This window comes from Equus przewalskii, chromosome 5 (genome assembly GCF_037783145.1).
Source record: "Equus przewalskii isolate Varuska chromosome 5, EquPr2, whole genome shotgun sequence".
NCBI classification, from domain to species: Eukaryota; Metazoa; Chordata; class Mammalia; order Perissodactyla; family Equidae; genus Equus; species Equus przewalskii.
The window spans coordinates 76,712,394-76,734,387 of NC_091835.1; the positions used below are offsets into that span (position 1 = coordinate 76,712,394).

The window sequence follows — 21,994 nt, forward strand, 5'->3', positions numbered from 1 at the left end:
AATTTGCACTTGGAGATGGAGAATGATATTTTTATTGTATGAGAGTGTGTTTGTATGTGTGTATATACACATATGTGCACACACATACCCAACTTCCTACAGGCTTTTATGGTGGTGCCACAGTCTGTGAATTGAAAAAGGTAAACCAAGCAAGAGACTGGCCCTGTTTATGACAGTGAAGGCCACTTTCTTTTCCTTGTTAAGTATTACTAACATAACAAAGCACAATAAAATTATTACTGATGATTCCTGGGGGGAAACAAATGGACACAATTAAAATTTACCATTTTTCCTTTATCAAGGAATAGCAAATGGTATATTAGCATTCATAAGAATAGCAGTCATTAGTAAAATGAACCAATAATAAAGTTGAGAGTGGAAATGTCCACAGGCCCACACTACTCAAGTTGTTGATCCACGTTAGCCAGGTTTTGATATCTACACACCTGATAAACCATACCTGGAATCTGTTTTTTTCCATGAAGACCAAGTTGACAAGAAAATCCCAGAATATACTGAAACTTAATAGCTAAAAGAATTGCGTTCACTTAGAAAAAGATAATTGATAACAGTAATCCAACTGAAACAATTATGTCCACATTGAATATCTCCTATAGATATCTGTAAGTATCATGAAGGATGCACAGATGAAAATGTCACAGTCTCTGAGCTCCAAGAAAATCCTCATTCTAATTAATCAGGTGGTCAGTTTGAATTATCCTCTATTGACTTGGGGTCTTTACGTAGGCTCTCGCCTCTGCCCAGAACTGAATCTTTTCATGATCTTGCTAAGGAAGATTCAGTCCCCTCTGATAATGGATGCAATGCTATTTTCATTGGAATTTTATTACTCAGACACTGGCTTGCTGGACTTTTGCTTGATGGTGCACTCTGGTTTCTTGCGCCCGAGGATCACAGTTCTGCCCTCCTGTGTTTCATGTGTGGATTGCCCCTGGGCTCTGGTCCTTGGGGAGTTTTTTGTGTGGTTTTTTTTGAGGAAGTTTAGGCCTGAGCTAACTACTGCCAATTCTCCTCTTTTTGCTGAGGAAGACTGGCCCTGAGCGAACATCCGTGCCCATCTTCCTCTACTTTATATGTGGGACGCCTACCACAGCATGGCTTGCCAAGCAGTGCCATGTCCGCAACCGGGATCCGAACCGGTGAACCCTGGGCTGCCGAGAAGTGGAACGTGTGCACTTAACCACTGCGCCACCAGGCCGGCCCCCTTGGGGAGTTTTATCCTCCTTTCTTTGGTGAAAAGAAGAACTTCCAGTTTGGGATCTGAGATAAAAACAAATCACCCAGTCACCCGTTGGCAGAGACATGGATTTCAGGACACTTCCGTTGTGAAGTCATCAAACCTCTCCTCTACCCCAGAGAGTCACTGTCCATCCTTTTAACCATTTCACCTACCCTGTCACGTAGGCTGTGCAAGGATCTGTGACTGCTTCTTAAATTGCTTCAGCTAGAATTCTGTTAAGCATATTGCCATTAAACGAGTTCTATCCATACATGATGCAGTGCTTTCAGGGGATGAAGAGGATGCTAAACTTCCCCTCACGTTTTAAAATTTCAGATTAATTGTGTAAAGTTCTCAAATCTAAAATAGCAACAAATGCTTGAACTGGTGTTTCTTACAAAAGTAAAATTCTTGTAAATAAAATTGTCATAAATATATATAAACTTTTACATATGTTTGCTTATAATGGTATACTTTCCCTAGGAGCCCCCCAAACGTAAGCAAGTTAAGTTTTAAATTTGCAAGTTTCACACAAAAGAAAGACTAAGAAATATATGGAAAATACTAACTGATTGAGTTGAATTCATTTTAAAACGTGGGCTGCTGGTAAGAATGGTTTCAGAAAAGCCTTCCTCTCCTTTTTAAACAATGATATTCAAACATGCTGGTTAACCATCCTGGTGAGCTAAAAATCTCATGAGCTTAAATGAAGAGAAGTTGTATTAGTGGTGATTTTTGTTTTCTTTTTTCATAATCCCTGAATAAAAAGTGAACATTTCCCACTTTAGCCACCAAAACTTGCTTGGATTTCTGGCCTAGTAGAGGTCAAACCATTGATTCATATTTCACAACTTTTCTAGCTTTGATTCATAAATCTTCAATTTCCTAATTGCTGGTGGGTAAAGATAGCTTTAGAGAGCCATTTTCTTAATGATGGAAAAATTTTCTGATAAATTAGATGTCAAAACTTGGTGAAAGTTCTTGTATTGTCATGGCAGATAGCTAGGGCATTTAAATAAATGTGTTCATGGAGAAGTAAAGGGACATTCACATGTACTCTAGACTTTTGGGATTGATTTTTGAGCAAAAGTCATTCTTGAAAGGACAAGAGTACTTGAAAGTAAGCTTTATTTTATTTTAAATCTCAAAACCAGAAGCTGCTTACACAAAGACACTACAAGACCCATTGGTGAATAGACACAATGAGAGGGAGCTGGGAGTTTTGTGAGAGTTGCCAACTGTGAAGTATCATTGTACTTATTTGCTTAACATTTACTCAGTACTTAAACAGGCACATAATTTATTACTGCTTTGCATGCAGAAGGTCTGATCTCCCCAAGAGATATAAAAGAGGCAAAATAGATAACAGAGGAAAATTCAGTGACTCTCCATTGCTATTTTCCGATATTGTAAAAAAACATTTGATGTCTCTAGAGGGCTCCGTGGCTGGAAACCGCCTCCCAAGGGAACACAAGGCACCTGAGCCCACAGTGCATCATCCGTTAGAGTTCTGTGAGGACCCTGGGACTGCCCCTCAATTTGAACCCTTTATTGCTTTCAATAGTCCTTGGTTTTGAGCTGGTCGTTTTCATTCGCTCCCACCGTAATGGCCATTCTTGGTTTGACTCTCTCTGGCTTTCCAGCTTCTGTGATTGAATTCCTCTTTTATCAGAAGCTCTCATTCCAGAATTTACTTCTGCTTCTTGTTTTCTACCTTCATATTCACTCCTTGCTTTGACCTTTGTACTGGCTTAAAGCCCAGCTTCCCTGTTGACTCCACACACCCTCCTCCCTGCCCAATTACTGGGGAGTACACACACTATAATTGTGGAGGAAGATGAGTTCTAGCATCCTGAGTGGGGAGGACAGTTGAAGAAATATTTTCCAAACACAAAGAGAAACACATAATATTCCTTTTTAATAAAAGACAGAGTTTTACACAATGATCTCAAAAAATTTTATAATTTTCCCCTAAACAAGATTCCCTTCTAAAAATTGTTAATGTAAGGTGCTTTGACAAAGTAATATCTTGACTTATATATGTACTAGTTGAAAAACTATGATAGGGCATAGAGAAGGAACAGTGCCAAAGTTTTATTGACATTAAAACCAGCCGTGAAGGAAGCCCTCACTTCATTTTTAGCTTATTTGAGGCAGAGTTCTTGTTTTCTAATCAATAGATATTTGCTAAGTTCCTATTAGGAAAAAGTCGTTCTGATGCTTTAAATTGGACAGGATGCTAACAATTATAAGACATATTTTCCACCTTCAAAGAGCTTATACTTTCTTTGGAGAGACAAGATATAGGTTAGGTAAATTATAAACCAGAAATGAAATGCAAGATTTAAGTCCTATGTAATTAATACAAAATTCAGCATTCTATATTCAGGATTTATTTTTTCATAAAGCCAGTAACACCTCTTTTTGTCTCCTTGCATTTAGTCATAAAATGGAGGCACTAATTTTCATTTTAGACTTTTGGGAGAGTAACAATTAAATTACATACAAAATGCTTACGACTGACTTCTAAAGTTTGAGCTAGTGAGTTGGTTAACTCATCTGCTTTTCAAACTTGGAATTTTCGTGGTTGTTTTAGGTGTGGGAATGACGAACACATAGATGTAAAATCAAGAACAATTTTTTACATAGTTGTTTTAATAACTCTCATTATGTTATTTTACCATTATTATGTAATTATAATAGAGAGAAATCAGATACCACTTATGATTTTGTGGTTTCCAGGTACAACCCAAGGAAGTTAGGTTCAGGAGTTGTGAATAAGAAACAAAAATCAAAGGGGAGCTATAGACCGTGAGGGTTCCTGGTCAGGAAAATGATATCATTGTAATCCCGAAAGTTAACAAGTAGAACAAGATTGTCAAGATTCTTGGCAACAAATAGATTTTGTGACCCTAAGAGAGAATGAGAAAGAGATTGCGATATGTCAGCAGGATACAAGGGACCTCACGGGAAAATCAGCACTGACGTCATAGGAGGCATCTGCTGGGCCTGCTCGTTCCACTGCACACCATTTTGTGCACCTGTCATGGGTAATAATAATGAAAATGAACTCATTTAGGAAATGACTCTCTATCTCTGCATGGACAGATTGCTCAACTTCACCCAAGGAGCAACATTTTAAGTAAGTCACTTAAAATGACAACATGCTAGACCTGAGAATGTCTTATCTACCAAACAAGCTTGCCTTTGAATAAAACCAAAATATTTTCTAAACCAAGAATTGATGTAGCTAGCTCATTTTTAGAGTATACATTGCTATATCTTTTTTCCTTTTTTTTTTTTTTAAGAAAGTCAGGACCTTTAAAAGCGACAGGTTGGCAGAGCTTTGGATTTGCCCTCTTCCCCACCTTGTCAATTCCTAGGAAATATGGAAGATTTTTTATGTAGTAACACCAATATCTATTCATTTCACCTTATGTCAAATGTATTCGCAACTCTGCAGTACAAAATAGCATATAAATTACAAAGGAAATAGTATGCTTTCTCATTGATATTCTCATCTTCAAATTCTGAGTATCAGCACAAGCTTAAATGTAAAATTTAAAACGAACAGGACTGTAAGATCACCCATCCCAGGCTTCTTATTTTACAGATGAGGAAACAAGTTTGAGAGTGACCTGTCCAAGGTCACAGGCATTAGGAACTGAGCCCTGACCGAGGGCTTTGGATTGCCAGCTTGATATTCTCTCTATGTCACACATCCTCTTGGGCTAAACCATGGAAGAGAAAACTTCCCCAGAATGTCATGCAAAACAGAGCTATTTTCTGTTATTTGTCCTTGGCCACAAATGTATTTGTAATCTATATTAGAGGCATAATCTAGGACGATGCTGCAAAAATGTGAATGTACTCCAGGACTTTAAGCATGGTTCTTCCTGCCGATATACAAGATACACCAACTACTTAGAAGGAAATTCTACATTTAATTATGCAAATGTGCCCTCAGGAGGCCCTATGCCTTGTGGCACTATGGGGCATAATCACAGCTCCTAGACTTGAAAGAGGTCTTCAAAAGCATCTTATCCAAGTTCACATTTTCATATGAGTAAAGTGTGCCTCCGAGATGCTGAATGATTGGCAGAGGTAGAGCTGTGTTGACTCTCCATTCTCTTGTTTAAGTTTTCCCTTGTGAAGAAGGGCCCGCATGTATGAGATAGCTCTTCAAGGTCAAGGCACCTATGGCCATAAAACAAAACAAGTTTTCTACCCACCTGAGAATCAAACCAATTTCTAGTTTTCATAAGAAGTGTCAGACTTTTAGTGAGTCTTGTCACAAGACATACGTACAAGCTGAAAATTAAAGAGATTCAAGAAGGGTTCAAATAATTCTTGAAAATCAGCTTCCTAGTGAATTTAGGAGATGTTAGACATCTTTTGAGATATTGCAACAATATTTTGACAAAATGTGATAATGAAGAGTACAGGCACTAACCCAGACTGTCTGGATTAAAATGCTCACTCTACCACTTTCTAGTGGTGTAAATTTAGCTTCTCAAATTCAAAACAAGGATAAAGCTACTCCCAATCTTGTGGAGTGGTTGTGAAGATTAGATGAAATAATACACACAAAGTGCCTAGTGCCATGTCTGGCATATAAACATTCAATAAATGTTCATTATTGCTATTAATGATGCCTTGGAATGTAATGAAGCACTTTTCCAAGATGTCTGCTGGAAAAATAGTGTGATTTGGTAGCAAGGATGTATTTTAGTTTCTGAAGTTTTCAAGTTGTGCCTCCGCTTCTTGCTAGCTATATGTTAGGCAAGTCATTCACTTCCCTTGGAGTTTATCCCTCTGCTAAAGATGTTGGTAATATTGCTTTTCCCGTTAACTCATGTGGGTAGTTGTGAAAATCAAGGGAATTGAATCAAGTGAATATGAATATACTTTCTGAAGAGTAAAGCTATTGACAAATGGCCACTATTATTTTTATTCTTTTCTGCTGTCTCTGTGTTAAGAGGTACAAAATGACTGGACAAAAGTTCTAACTCAGTGAGAGAATTTAAGGATCCTACACATCCCAAATCTCCTGGTAGACTCGCAACAGCCGGAAGCAGAGGGTTATTCAGTTAGCAACAATATTGCATGCTCACTCTCTATGGGACACTCTGGACAAAAGAAATCACAAATAAATTCTAAGGTCTTTGTCACTAACACAAAAGCTTATTTAAAGGTAGTATTTGAGAATGTTCCATGATAAAGGACCCCCGCTCTGACTGTAATTTCCAAGTATTGTGCTATGGGACATTAGTTTCCAAGATGGCTGCTGTCACTAGCTTCTCTCCCTGTGTATGCTTTCTGCTTTACACAGCAGGAGATGGAGTCCAATTGCCATCCTCTTGAATGTGAGCTGGCCTCAGTGACTTTCTGGATCAACAGAATGTGGCAGAAGTGACTGGGACTTCTGAAGCTCACTCATGAGAAGGCTTTCAGCTTCTGCTTGGACTTCTTTGAACACTCACTCTTGGGTCATTGCCTCTCAGAACCCATATGCAGAGGCCACCTGTAGTAGCTGTAGATGACAGCTCTAGCTGAGCTCCAACCCAATAACCAGCAGCAGCTACCAGGCACGTGAGTGAGCATCTTGGATCTCCAGCTCAGCCCAGCCTTCAGATGACTCTGGTCCCAGCTTCTGTCTGACTGCAGCTGCATGGGGTATTCCAAGTAAGAGCTGCCCTATTTGAGGCCAGAGAACATGCTGAAGCTGGGAGATGATAATAGATTATTACTTTAAGACACTTTTAAGGTAGTTTCTTTTGCAGCAATGGATATCTGAAACACACTATTTTCTTCAGAGATAATTTGCAAATTGTGAAAATAGGCGGGAAGTGGTTAATAAAAATATTTTTGTGCACATTTCAAATGTGATTTACCTGGTAGCTAAGAAAGCATTTGGAACAGGAAAATGTTTCACTCTTGTTTAAAATAATAATGAAAAAAATTACTATCATATGTTGAGAACCTATTGTATTTTTGACCATCACTCACTGAGTACTTTATAGGCTTATCTCAGAGCTGGGGTTTAAAACCAGATTTGTTTTAAAATCCCATTTCTTCTCACATACCACCCAGCATATTATAAATGTTATTCCCTCAGACCGAAAGTCATCAGTCGTAAGGAATTTTACACTTTGCAGGTAGAAAGTTATAAACCCAATAAGAAAGCAGTGTGGTGTATCCTGGATTTTTTGGGAGTTGGCACAGAACCTGGCACAAATTAGGTGCTTAATAAATGGCTTTTAACTTAGATATTTATGACCTAACTGGTTTTCTCTAAATGTACCAGTGGCTCTTCACCGCTTTACTGCCAGACATTATCCAACCAGTTTGAGATCTTTTCTTCCTCCTAGCTTGGTCATCAAAATTTAATTATCATATTCACAATTCAAATTCAACTTAAAAGTCAGTAAGATTCCTGCTTTCCTGCTTTAAGCATTTTAAAAATTATATAGGCCTGGCAAGAGCCCCAGTTTCTCTCCGGCCTCTCCTGCTGCAGTGCTGCTCCTCGTTCACTCCGCTTTGACCACTGGTCTCCCTGCTGTCCCTCTAAATCATTAGGCTTCTCCTGCCTCAAAGCCTCTGTGCAGGAGGTTCTCTCTGCTCCCTTCAGTCTCTGTTCGAATGAAACATGATAGTGAGGCCTTTCCTGGCCACTGTTATAAAACAGCACAGCTCCCCTCCTTGCTCCACCTCCTAGTACCTAGCCTCTTTACCCTGACTTTCCCCACCTCATAGTATGTGCCATCATCTGACTAAGTATGTGTTTGCTTTTTAATCCCTTTATTGGAATGTAGGCTTCTTATGGGTAGGGACTTGATTTTGTTCGCTGTTGTCTTTTCAGCACCAAGAACAGTGCCCCCCACAGCAGGAGAGTGGCTATTACTGAGTGAATGGATATCTATGATTCTGTAGCTGAGCTGGAGCACAGAAATGCCAACACCAGTACAGGAAGCGGCCTTTCCATTATGCTTTAGGTAAGTGACATTGGTTTACATTTTGGGCTTCTGCCATAACGAGAGGAAAACCAAAAGCGTTGAGAATTTTCAGTGGCATATTCTGGAAAAAGGTAGTCGACAGGTTGATCTCAGCTGATGTAAAGTGGGGGCAAAGATCTTTGCTGCAGGGTTGGCTAGGAGCTCTGGAGCCCCACATCTCCCTCATGTGGGGGCCGATCCTACGACAGGCACTGGAGCAAGTGAGAGAGGAACCTTTAATCCAGGGACCAGAATAAAGTCAGAGTCAGCTGCAATCAATAAGTTAATACTTTGCATAACGAGGACTAAATTCTACCTATGTTTTTGGGTGGAACGTTGGCTTCATAAACAGTATGTATTTCTTAGAAATATATTTCACAGCCATTTTAATAAAGCACTAATTTTTATAAAAGTGGATCAAATATATGTTTCTTACAAACAACTGTGTTTATGGATCTGCTGATTGCTTGAAGCCAACTTCTCCACAGAGGCATCACCGCCCCTTAGAAGAAGGATGCTAAAATGGAAGGGAAAATTCCCCTAGAGCAAAAGCACTCAAGATTTAAAGTTAGAAATCTCCAGTTGTAAGCCATGGCAAACCTCATAAAGCTAAAGGGAAATTAAAGGCCATGTAATAAAACAGGATCTCTGTGTGTGGCACAGTGAGGCACAAACGGAAGCTGCTCGGCCTGCTTTCCCAGAAGCAGCCTGTTTTTTATGCAGCGTGATCATTGTGTGTTGGGAGAAAGTATGCTGTTATAACGTTCAGCACCCCAGGCAGACATGAACCTTGGTACAATGGCAGTAAGAAGATGTGCTGCTCACCTGGATTTTCCAACTCTGGGTGTTATAACCTTGATAATAGTCAAGAGAATTCAGCCTTATGCTGCTCAGGTCTGTGCCTTTCTCTGTCTTGCAGTCAAGTCTCTACTTACTAAGTCTTATTCACTACATCTTAAAAGGCTCAGAGTTCAGTCAAAATACTTATGAAGCAGATTCTAAGGAGATAGTTTTCTCAAATATGCCTTCCAGAATGCTAACTGCTTGCTTTACTCTAGAAGCTTGGTGTAGTGGTGCAGAGCGTGGAACATGTAAAGAGAGAGCTGGATTTATATGCTACTGCCACTTACTAATGTGAGGAGCTGGGGTGAGTTACTTCATCTCTCAGCTCCTCAGTTTTCTGATCTGTAAAATGGGAACATAAATATCTTCCTCAAAATGGTTTTGATTTGGATTAAATGAGATAATGTATGATGGGTGCTTAGTTTAGTGCTTGGCATGTATTAAGCATTTAACATACAGGGGAAAAAAAAAAAGCAGGAGGGGAGATTTCTGGAGTGAATGGTGTCCTTTTGAGCACTTCTCCTGACCTCATTGTAAAAACTTATCTTCTATCACAAAGTGCCTCTTCCCAGATGACCACTAGCCTCCTCTCTAGCAGCAATGACTTAGGGATTTTACTGTTTCATCACTTCATGGTCAGCGTGCTTCACCTGGACAGGTGGGTGGTCCTGCCATGGCGTCTGCATACGGAGTTTGGTGCTCTGTGCTCTTCCTCCTCTGGCTGTGCCTGCATCCATCCGAAAACTTTGTTTGTAAACTCAGGAGGCCACATCTGACACACAGAGAGCACTGTTTAACATATTAACTTGGCTTTATTGCCTCTAAATTTTTTATTCCATGTGAGTTTAACTGTGGGACTAATTTCGTGCTTTTTGGGCATAAGAATTTACAGTTGCTGCCATTTATCATTCCATCACTTGGCACAGTGCTCAGCACATAGAGATAACCTAATATTATTAAAAATATTTAAATCTATAAGGGGTTAATACAATTTCCCCAAGAAATCAGAGCCAAACCTCAAATGTAATATGGCAAATCCCAGCACCTACCCACCAGAAAGCAGAGGCAAATGTATTTAGAAAATTTGCTTCTGTTTATGACTAATAAGGATTCTAATAAGATATGTGACTGCAGAGATGTGAAGGAAGCACGTGATCATTCAACTCCTGTGAAAACTATATTATGTCATTAGGGGGAAAAAACAAAACTCCCACACAAAGAGTCAACTGGAAGTAAATTGAATATTCTAAATTATTAAAGGGACTTGACTCAGAGAGTTTGATCCTGGCTAAGCTTTCAGAATGTGCAAACAAATGAAACCAGATAAGAAAGTGTAAATGACCTAGTCAATCAAATATCAGATAGCATCACCAAATGAACAGAGCTGGTCATCCCTCAGAGAACTTACCAGAGTGCCAGGGAAGGACTGCTGAAGGTTTTATGCATTCCTAGCACACAGGCACTTACATAGACCCACACTTAACTGGGCTAGTAATTTCACTCTACCCGACGGATAACAAGGAAAATCTAAAAATAAAAAGTCAACTTTTAAAAACTATCCACAATAATTATGAAAAACAAGAGCAAAGCAAGGTTTCGATCAGAATCTTGAGATTTCAGTGTGGGAGAGCCTTATCCTTTGAATCGTAATAGAAAGAGAAATGAAAACTAGGTTATGGAGATACAGAGAATGAACGCTTATGTCAATACAATTGCACTGACCTCTGTTATCTGGTTTTGTAGCAAATGTACTCAGAATGCTGCAACTCAAAAAATTTGTGATAATCAAGAGACTGATTCATTAATTCGCTGTGAACCTCCTGTGTGCCAGGCAATGTAAGAATGGACTAGCAGATCCTGAGATAAATAACAGTCCTTGCTTTAAAGGAGCTTATAGTTTATTTGGGAGGAAAATGTACACAGATAAATTATAATACAATGCTGTAAATGCTACGATATATATAAGGACAAAAATGTGAGGTCCGGCAAGGTTCGTAAGTGCCTTCTGAATTTTAAATAAATATAGAATTATTTTTTCAAAGAGTTTCAGCTCAAATGTTCTTTATTGTTTGAAATATATGATAATTACCCTTTAACCATGTCCTAACCAGGCAAGTAAAAGTTTGCAGTATTTGAATGCAATATTCATCTTCTTGCTCTTCAAGATTCATGCTCTTTAAGATAGAGGAAGAGAGAGAGAGAGAAAGAGAGAGAGACATTGAGAGAGTTCGTCTTCATTTCATTTCAGCATAGTATTGTGCCCAAGAATTGGCTGGTGATAGAATCCTGAGGTGCAAACACGGGAGGTCACGTAGGCTGAGCTCCCATCTGACACAGGAATGTCCTCTTTACCACACTCACATGTGTCTCTCTGTTCCTCCTGAGCAAATCCGGGGGCAAGCAGTCTCTTGTTGTTAGTCAGCTTCTGTAGGAGGAGACATTTTTATACTGAGCGGAGTCCGCTGCCTGGTCACTTTCTTGTTGCTGCTAATTCCGTCCTCATTCCATGCAATGAGAGAAAGCCCAAAATATCATCCATAGGATACCCTTAAAATGTAAGAAGGCCTCTACCCAAGCTTTCTCTTACAGATACAAGACATTCTAGTTTCTGTCGAATATTTGTTTTGGAGCACTGTTTCCAGATTCCTCACTCCAGGTAAATCTTTGAATTGTCTCTGCTCTGTTAATCCCCCGAGGCTTGGCATGTGGTGCTTATTCTGCGGGGAGCATCCTCAGCAGCTTTCTTTGCCTGGTTGGCTTCTCTTCTACACATCCTCTCTCATTGCTTCTTCCCTGCCTCCCGGGTAGGACTAGGTACCCCTTCCCTGCACTTCTTTTCCTCCTTACATAGACCCTTTTAATACTTTGGCTTTAAACTCCAATGTCCAACTTTAACAGTTTAGATTGACCAAATACAAAACTCTTTTTTTCTAAGCTAGTTATGATTAAATAACTTCAAACTAAAGCAGATCACAAGATCCGTTAGATTCCCCAACTAACCCAAGCCTCGCATGTTAACATTAGGGGAAAAGAAAGTGCTTGTCCAACACCCACCCACCGGTGTCAGGGACAGTGCTGAGCTGGCCTAAGATGTAGCCTGGCTAATGTCTCCAGCCTGGCAGTCACGTGGGAAGAAGACCAAGTGCCTAAAGAAAGGATCCATAGCTGAACCTGCCTCTGGTCAATTTTTCAATTTACCTCTCTGTCCACTTGGGTGGAAGGGGAACATAAGCCACGCATGGGACTCTACCCACATTTGAGAGCTCTATTCCTAGAAAACAGAACCCCACAAATGTGATAGAATCTGACCAGCCAGAACAAGAGTTCTCCATCTTGGAGGGCACAATTCCTTTTTTTGAGAGGATAGTGTAGACGATAGCCTGTTTACTTGTCTTCCTCCCTCACAGATCTTGAGTTTCTTGAGGAATTTAAATATTGAGCATTTTGAAGAAAAATACTTTGCATCTTCAAAGAGCTAGTACAGTAGTAGTATTTCACAGGAACTCAGCAGTATTTGCTAAATGAGTTACACCCTTGACATCTTCTAGCCTGCTAGAGTAACTCTTAGCATGTTGTACCTGGAATTAAATAAAACACCTCATGTGTAAAATACCCCACAAAAGGACTCGCCTCACTGTTGCTTCCCGATCTGGTTACTCTGCATCCTTATGAGGGTTTGTTACCTCTGTTTGTGATCAGAAGCTAGTCCAGCACTGACCAGCCTATTTATTTGTTTGTTGTTTTTGGGTGAGGAAGATTGGCCCTGAGCTAACATCTGTACCAATCTTCCTCTATTTTTTGTAGGTGGGTCACTGTCACAGCATGATTTGATGAGTGGTGTAGGTCTGTGCCCAGGATCCAAACCCAGTGTCAGCCTCCCATGCAGGGGAGCCCTTCATGGCCCCTGGAGGCCAGGCTGGGAGCCTTGGGCTTAAGATTCAGCTGTGCTGCTTTCTATCTGTGTGACCCTGAGCTGGTATCCTTCACTAAAGTGGGAATGTCCATGCCCGCGTCCAAAGACTGTTATAAGGACAAGAAGAAGCCTCATGCTGAGCCCCTGTGCACGTCAGCAGCAGCATCTCCCAGGAGCATCTGTCCTCCCAGAACTGGTGCCTTGAAGGTGTGAAGCTATTAAAGGCAATAACGATATAACCAAAGGCCCTTCCTCTTGTGGGCCTGTGCTAAGCACTGCACTGTGCAAGCATCATCTCATGGGATCCTGAGGTTGGTACCATCTCTATCTCCCTTGCACAGATGGGGAATCATGTTCAGAATGGTCAGGGAGAAGGCTGTACCAAGGCTGAGAAAAGTGTCAGAGGGGACTTGGATCTAGGAAGGCATGTTGGGAGACGGGGAGGCTGAGACAAGAAGACTCCAGAAGGAGAAGGGGCCAGTGCGAAGCTTTGCCCAGGGTCCAGCTTTGCTTGGGGTCTGCCCTGCTCAGAAGATGAGGCCAACCCAGGTGGCCATGGTGACACCTCTTGCTCCTTGACCTGGGATTGATGGTCAGTCATTGCTGTGGTGATGATAATATCATCATGTAATAGTCCTGATAATTTAATTATTGTTATCGTCATTATTGTGCGAGAGGGTGCAGCTCATTCTGAGGCATGGTGTTGCATTTAGAAGCAGATTTAAAGAAAAAGAATAATTAATAAAGTAAAAGAGAAGCAATATTAGCGTAGTAGTGACATTTTTGCATTTAAGGATCTTAACACAATGTTGTAAGTAAACTCAGAGTCCAAGCGCCCATAGCCAGTGGAGCAAAGCCCAGCCTTGGTTCAAGAAGAGGGTACCATGGTCAGAACAGAAGAGGATGACATGCAAGAAGATGGGAAGAGCCAAAAGGAGGACCAAGTCCCTGGCTGTGGGTATCCTTGGTTTGGATCACAAATGCCTAATGAGATTGTGCTGTTGATTAAACCAAGAGCCATGCCTATATGACTCGGGTATAAATGATTGTACAAACACAAATATATTTTGAAATTAACTGTTTTCTAATTACGTATTTATTTTATTCACAATATTTTGGCTCCTTCCAACTAATTTCTTTTCTTCTAACCTCTCCTATATTCAAGAATGTTTCTAAAAGGAAAAAAACTCAAATCCAGGTGGAATTAATCAATCATATGGAGGTCACTATCATGGAATCCATGTAGTCTTAGAAATCCAGGCCACTTGTTCCATGAACCTACCCACCCAAGAATTGGGTGTAAACATGAACGATTCCTATGGGGGAAGTAACAGGAGCCAAATGGTGACATTAGGGTTTAAGAAATCTTTTATTCCTGAATCCACAATTTTTTGCTTTATCAGACACCTTGTAAACTTCATATTTTTTGCACACAGTTGAGATTATAGCCTATATAAAACTTTTGAGATTGGGGTGTTATCTTTGCATATTCTAGAGCCCTAGTGCAGTGTAGGAAACCTGACTCCTACTTAATAGACATTTGTTGAATAACGGTGAATTCTGGGGAAACCATATTTATTGTAGAATCAGGCACAGCTGGAGTAGGATGCAAAACCTAAATTGGGCTCACTAGGACTAGAGCACATTTCTTTTGCTGTTCTTGTATTTGAGAGATAAAATGACCCCACAAAGTTTCATATTATCAGATGTATTCCTCAAATAGTTTATATTTGTAGAGATCAAAAAGACTACAGATCTCCTCTGAAAAGACATCACCCAAATAGTCAGCGCTTTCTCCTTCTGTGGATGGAGCCATACATAATGAATGTCCTCTGATGGCTGCAGGAGTTGTGCAGCTATAATTAATGTTATAGAACCCAGTGGAGTTCATTTAATCAAGTCTGTAATGGTGGTATTGACTGTAAAATCTAATGAAGTGATGCTAAACCTAGTTGATTTGAGATTGGAGTGGGAGTGTTCAAAGACATGTTTGATGCCATTTCTAGCCTAAAATATTGTTAAGGACAAAAGCACAAAGAGTCAGGACAATGGGAAAGCTCCTTGTTTTCATTTTGAAAGTAATTTCTACTATTTTTGATTTTGGGCAAAATCCTAAAAGCCACTATTCAAAACTCATTGCTCTCAATGTAAATAAGGAAATTTCATGCTCTGAAGAATGAAAAACAAACTTGAATCATCAGGGGCTCATGTGAGATTTGAAAAACAAGCTCTTATGAAATTTATCTGTCTGCCATTACTGGACGTTTAGTCATAAAATGAAAATAAATGACTGGGTGTGGTTAATGCAAAGGCTAGGAGTTGAGATGAGTGCATGTATCATGTGAAGAGGAGAGGAAAAGGAAATGAATGTGAGGGATGTATCAGAAGACAAGAAAGATGTAGCAATTTCTTTAGCAATAAGATAAAGAGCAAAACAAAAATGTTAAAAAAGGCAGCATGTGTATGCTGTGCAGGTAACAGGAAAAGATGTTTGATGTATTAGGTCAGACGTCAAGATGAAAGTCTGCAGTCTAGTAGGAGTGCCCGTTCGAACTTTTAAGAGTAAGTGACCTTGGCAGACATTGTGAACAGTAAACTGAATCTCTGCAGAAAGAAAATGCTGAGACTAAAATCAAGGTAATAGAATGAGAGCCATGGAATAAAATGACTCAATATATTGAAATATAAAGTAGTTATCTGCAAATATTAGTACATGAAATAGATAGCTTGGAAAGTTTCATTGAAGGAGAGAAGAAATTTGGGAGATAATATCAGCATGGAATGTAATAGTTTATTTTTGTGTTATTAAAGGATGCTCATAGCCTTAACATCCAAGTCCATTAATGTAAATAAAATTGCACAAGCATTTGCAGAGGCTAGAGAAGAACAAGGAGAAATAAAGAGCTTAGATGCAAGATTTCTCCAACTTCCCAAGACAGAATTTCTCCGATAAAAAAGCTTTGCTCATTTAGAGTATCTGAATTAGAATAAAACATGCACCTCTTTTCTTCTCCCTGTTCTTTGAAATAGCCAAATATCCAAAATCACTCATCCAAGTCTCATTTACATTGATATTGGGAAAGATCATGCTTTTTAAAGCAAAAGTAAAATCTTATGCCTTGATTAGGTTGTTAATATGTGTTCCCGCTGCTGAGCCAGATAGAGCTGACCTGGGCAGGAGAAGCAGTAGCAAATCCATCCTCAGGAAACTTCCTGGCATTGCCTAATTTCCTTCTGTCTGTCTCACCTTTTTAGGATCATCAGGTAAAATACAGGACACCCAGTTAAACTTGAACTCTAAATAAACAGCAAAAAATTGGGGAATATAAGTATGTTGCATGCAATATTTGGGACATGCTCACACTACAAAACCACTCACTGTCCATCTGAAATTCAACTTCAACTGGGAGTCCTGCATTTTTTTTATCATGATAAAATACACATAACGTAAAATTTAGCATCTTAACCATTTTTAAGTGAATGATTTAGTGGTATTAAGCACATTTGTATTGTTGTGCAACCATCACCACCATCCATCTTCAGAACCCTTTTCATCTTGGAAAAGTGAGACTCTGTACCCATTAAACAATAATCCTCCATTCTCCCTCTCCCTGCTGCCCCTGGCAACCACGGTTCTACTTTCTGTCTCTCTGATTTTTATCACTTTAAGTGTCTCATATAAGTGGAATCATATAGTTTTTGTCTTTTTATGACTGGTTTATTCCACTTAGCATAATGTCCTCAAGATTTATCCATGTTGTAATATATGTTAGGATTTCCTTCATTTTAAGGCTGAATAATATTCTATTTGCGTATATTCCACATTTTGATTATCATTTACCTCTCTACAGACACTTGGGCTGTTTCCACATTTTAGCTATTGTGCATAATGCTGCTATGAACATGAGCATATGAAAATCTTTTGAGGACCCTGCTTTTAATTCTTTTGGGTATATAACCAGAAGTGGAATTGCTGCATTATATGGTTGTTAGTTAAATTTTGTATAAATTTTAATTTTTAAAAAAATTTCAAATTTTTAATTTTTTGAGGAACCACCTTACAATATGGTTACCCACTACAGTTATGCCATTTTACATTCCCACCAAGAGTGCACAAGGGTTCCAATTTCTCCACATCCTTGTCCTCATTTTTTATTTTCTGTTTTTTTTTTTTATAGTAGCCATGCTAATGGGTGTGAGGTGGTATCTCGTGATTTTGATTTTCATTTCCCTAATTATTAGGAATGTTGAATATCTTTTCATGTACTTTTTTGGCCATTTGTATATCTTCTTTGGAGAACTGTCTATTCAAGCTCTTGACTCATTTTGAATCCAGTTGTTTGATTTTTGTTGTTAAACTTTAGGAATTCTGTATATATTCCGGATATTAATGTATTATCAGACAGGTGATTTGAAAATATTTTCTCCCATTCAGTCGGTTGCCTTTTTACACTGCTGATAGTGTCTTAAGATGCAGTTAAGTTTTTAATTTTCATAAAGTCCAATTTGTCTAGTTTTGCTTTTGTTGTCTGTGCCTTTGGTGTCATACCTCAGAAATGACTGTCAAATCCAATGTTACAAAGCTTTTGCTCTATGTTTTCTTCTTAGAGTTTTATAGTTTCAGCTTTTACTTTTAGGTCTTTGATCCATTTTGAGTTAATTTTGTATATGGTGTTACTTAAGGGTTCAACTTCATCTTTTGCATGTAGATATCCTGTTTTCATAGCACCATTTGTTGAGAAGACTGTTCTTTCCTCTTTTGATTGGTCTTGGTGCTTTTGTCAAAATCATTTGACCATATATGTAACGGTTTATTTCTGGGCTCTCTATTCTATTCTGTTGGTCTGTCCTTATGCCAGTACCACATTGTTTTGATTACTGTGGTTTGTAGTTAAGTTTTGAAATCAGGAAGTGTGAGTCCCCACATTTGTTCTTCTTTTTAAGATTATTTTGATTCTTTGGGGTTCTTTGAGATTCCATGTGACTTTTGGAATAGACTTTTCTATTTCTGCATGAAATATCATGGAGATTTTGATAGGGATTGCATTAAATCACTCTTTGTAGAGTATTGACCTCTTAACAATATTAAATCTTCCAATTCATGAACAAGAGAGAGTTTGCCATTTATCTACATCTTCTTTAATTTCTTTCAGTAGTAGTTTGTAGTTTTCATTGTACAAGTCTTTTACTTCCTTGGTTAAATTAATTCCTAAGAATTTTATTCTTCTGATGGTATTGTAACTGGAAATATTTTCTTAATTTCCCTTTTGGATTGTTCACTGTTAGTGTACAGAATGTAACTGAATTTTGTATGTATGTCAACTGTATGTTGACTTTGTATCCTGTAACTTTGCTGAATTTGTTTATTAATTCTAACAGTTTTTTTGTGGGATATTTAAGGTTTTCTACCTAAAAGATCATATCATCTGTGAACAGAGATAATTATACTTTTTCCTTTCCAATTTAGATGCCTTTTATTTCTTTTTCTTGCCTAATTGTGCAGTCTAGAACTGCCAGTACTATGTTGAATTGATGTGATGAAAGCAAGCATCCTTGCCTTGTTCCTGGTCTTAGAGAAAAAGCTTTCAGTCTTTCACTGTTGACTCTGATGTTCAGTGTGGGTTTTTCATATATGGCTTTTATTATGTTGTGGTAGTTTCTTTCTATTCCTAGTTTGTTGAGTGTTTTTATCATAAAAGTGTTTTGGATTTTGTCAAGTGTTTTTTCTGTATCAATTGAAGATGATCATGTGATTTTTCCCCCTTCATTTTGTTAATGTGGTGTATTATATTGATTGATTTTCATATGCTGAACCATCCTTGCATTCCAGGAATAAATCCTACTTGGCCATGTTGTACCATTGCCTAATTTATTTTCTTTGTGTTTTTAGTTTTATTTGTTTGCTTGTTTTTATTTATATGACATCAAAGTCACTCTTTAGATAAATATTCCCTATTATTTGTAGTGAAGAGAAGAATTAATGTTATTTGCATACTGCTTTAACACAAAACTAACCATTTGTTAGTTTTGAATAATGAAAGAATAAGTAAAACAATTTGGAGCAGAGTTTTATTGGTATTTGATAGTTTATTTGAAATCTCATCTATTTAACATTATTTTAAAACTTGTAACCTTTACTGTTCTTTTGAATTCTGGTTTTGATTTTTAACTGTTCCTTTTCTTTATCTTTTATCTTCCTTTAGCTCTTTTAGTATTGAATCTCCTAATATTTTTGATATATTCAAAAATATTTTTTCTCTCCCATTCTTAGTCTCTAATATAGTTTATTGATTTCTGTTTTGCTTTTATAATAGCCAAAAAGAAGCACAGCCTGAGGAAGACACCAGACGGAAAACATTCCCCATAAATCAGGGGAATCAGGGCCTTTTTTCTCAGCTGAAGCCTCAGGTTCTTCCTAATGTTTCTTCCAGATCTCTCAAGTTTGAGTGTTCAAAAAGTCTCATCCTAGAAAATCAGGGAGACCCATAGCTTACGTCGCCTCATTTTGCAATTCTTGTGCAGATCATATAATCGGCATTTTACACTATCCTCACCTTATATGACCATTTGCTGGTTTAAAATTTCTGGATTCCTCTCTTTTGCTTGATCTCATGCACACACACACACACACGCACACACACACTCACACACATGCACACAGACGAACCAAGAATCACTATCCCCTGAAGACACTGTGGCTCCTGCAGCCCTTTCAAGCACTGGCTGTTTTTCTGCCGTAGCCTTCAAGCAGCTGGGCCTGGATGTGAGAAAGGCACTCCCTTCACTCGTCTCTTCCTCCTTCCTCCACCACCCCCCACCTTGAAGCTCATGCCATCAGATTATATTAACCACTATTCCTTTGGTTGCTGTCATCTACTGACCCTGGTGTCAGTTTCCCTCATATCTAGACAATTTTTGCCTCTGGCTCACTGTCACTCTTTCTAATGTAATTGCTGTCTTAATTCTTTGTTTCAAGATCACTTATATAATTTGTAAGCTCAATACAACTTGAAAATATGAGTCCCTCTTCAAAAATTGTTAAAAATTTTAAAACAGTGACAGCAGAGCATTAAGCCAAGCACAAGGTCCCTCTGAGCACGGGTCCCTGTGTGATTGCACAGGTCACACACCCGTGAAGCTGGTCTTGCTTGGTTGGGAACCATTATTCACCTTCCCTCTCATTTTCATGGATGAGGGAGCTTGTGACCTCTCTCTGTGAGTGAGGAGTATTGGAGTGAATGCTTTCTGCCTCTCCCTTTATACTTTGAACTTCCTCTTCTCTAGGAAGGAAAGAGCGGCAGAGCTGATTAGTAAGAGTTTACATCCACTGGACCACATTTCATCAGTGGGTTGGGTTAATGTCCTAAAGCCATTGCTCTTGTCTCTTCCTTTCTCTTTTGGATTGCTTCTGGTTGGGCTCAGGGAAGTCACTTATCATTTCCAGTTTTTATACAGTGAACCAGATGTTTGCTCATTGTCTCACCATTTCAGGCCAATAATTTGGGCCAAAAATCTTCAATTAAGTGAAGACAGATTATCATCCTACTCCTTTGTCCTCAGGTTCAAGCCATTTTTGCCAGCATAGTTTATCCAACAATCCTGTACATTGACAGCTATTGGGTACTTGCCTAGTCCACAAATAAAGCTGATGTTTTGATCCCCATGTGGCTCCTACTTCTTTGTGGATATTTTCTATAAATAGAACATCCAAGCTTGCAATATGATGTTTTCAGTCTAGGCTTCTCGGTAATGAAGGATTATCCTGAAACACAGCCAAATGATTCCCCAATTGTTTTTGACTAATACTATTCTCCTTTAAGGGACTTGAATTTGAAAAACCCATGTCTTCCCACATTTATAGTTTTGTACTTTCCTATTTCTGACTTTCAGGGAAAACAATTTTGGCAGAGGCGAGCATGAGCTGACCCTCTTTGTTTTTGACAACCTCAGGGAAGGAAAAACATGACTGATAATAAGAGGTGTTTGCTTTGGGGCCAGCCCAGCTGACAGTCTCAGTCAAGAAATGACTTCGGTCTCAGGGTCTTTTTTGACATGTAATATTCTCTGAGTAAGCAGAAAGGACAAAACCAGCAGTTTGTGTTTTTAGGAAGTAGAGAAATTTTCTACTTATCATTCCCTAAAACCCAAATGTGTTCCCTCTGTTTAGACTGAGGAACTTTGAAGAATCTACCCTGTGAAACGTGTTGTATTTACTTGCTGAGTACTGTTGAGGTGGTCATCCATTAGATCATAGATGGTCCTCTTTATGTGGAGGCAGGTGAGTAATTTCTTTCTGGTATTAGAATCAGTAATAATTGTGCTCCTTATGAGCATCACATTTGTTTTATATTCTGGACACTGATTATCTCTTTGCATTGGCCATGAGAAAGCGAAGTTCCAAAATCTGTGTCCTACCTCTCACAAATGTAAGAGTCCTACATTGTGCAAGTGAATTTAATTCTGACTTTATCTTACCCTTTCTCCTTGTTTTCCACCTTTTCTCATCTTCAGCTTCTTATTTTAGATTTTATGCCATTTGGTATTGCATTTCAACATGTCACTTTAAATCCATACTACAATAGGGAAAAGTATGTATAAATAAATAGAAAAGGAACCATGAAAACACAGCACAAGATCATTTGCTCTTTACACATAAAATTTAAGTCACAGAGATTTGAAATCATGTGGATATGAGATGAGATACTAGAAATTTAAATTTTTAATCCCCAGCTCCATCACTTTTCATTTCTGTGGCCTTGTAAATGTCTTATAAATACAGATTTCTGCTCTGAAAAAAAATTAGGAATTTGACCTGATGTTCAGAGGCAATGTGAGGACTAATTTGTTCACCTGCAGTATAAATTTTAAAGCTTAGATTCATGGGAGGGAATTTAGTATCGTTAATTACGTCTTTGGGAGACAGGCGGGCTGGTGCTCCATGCAAAACCCACAAGTTGAATATGAAATCCACCCCAGGAAGGGTCCCTCAGCTGTAACAGACAT

The 21,994-nt window shown here is 38.7% G+C and overlaps 1 long non-coding RNA gene across 3 annotated transcripts in view; it reads left to right on the forward strand.

Annotated features, from left to right (window-relative positions):
- The window catches only part of LOC139083406 (uncharacterized), a 347,719-nt gene that overhangs the window by 323,077 nt on the left and 2,648 nt on the right, over nt 1-21,994 (forward strand). For all 3 annotated transcript variants that reach the window (XR_011540101.1, XR_011540103.1, XR_011540102.1), the window contains 4 exons: nt 8,103-8,235; nt 11,668-11,734; nt 12,883-13,302; nt 21,159-21,269. This is a non-coding gene — a long non-coding RNA (uncharacterized lncRNA). The remainder of the gene's footprint in view (nt 1-8,102; nt 8,236-11,667; nt 11,735-12,882; nt 13,303-21,158; nt 21,270-21,994) is intronic.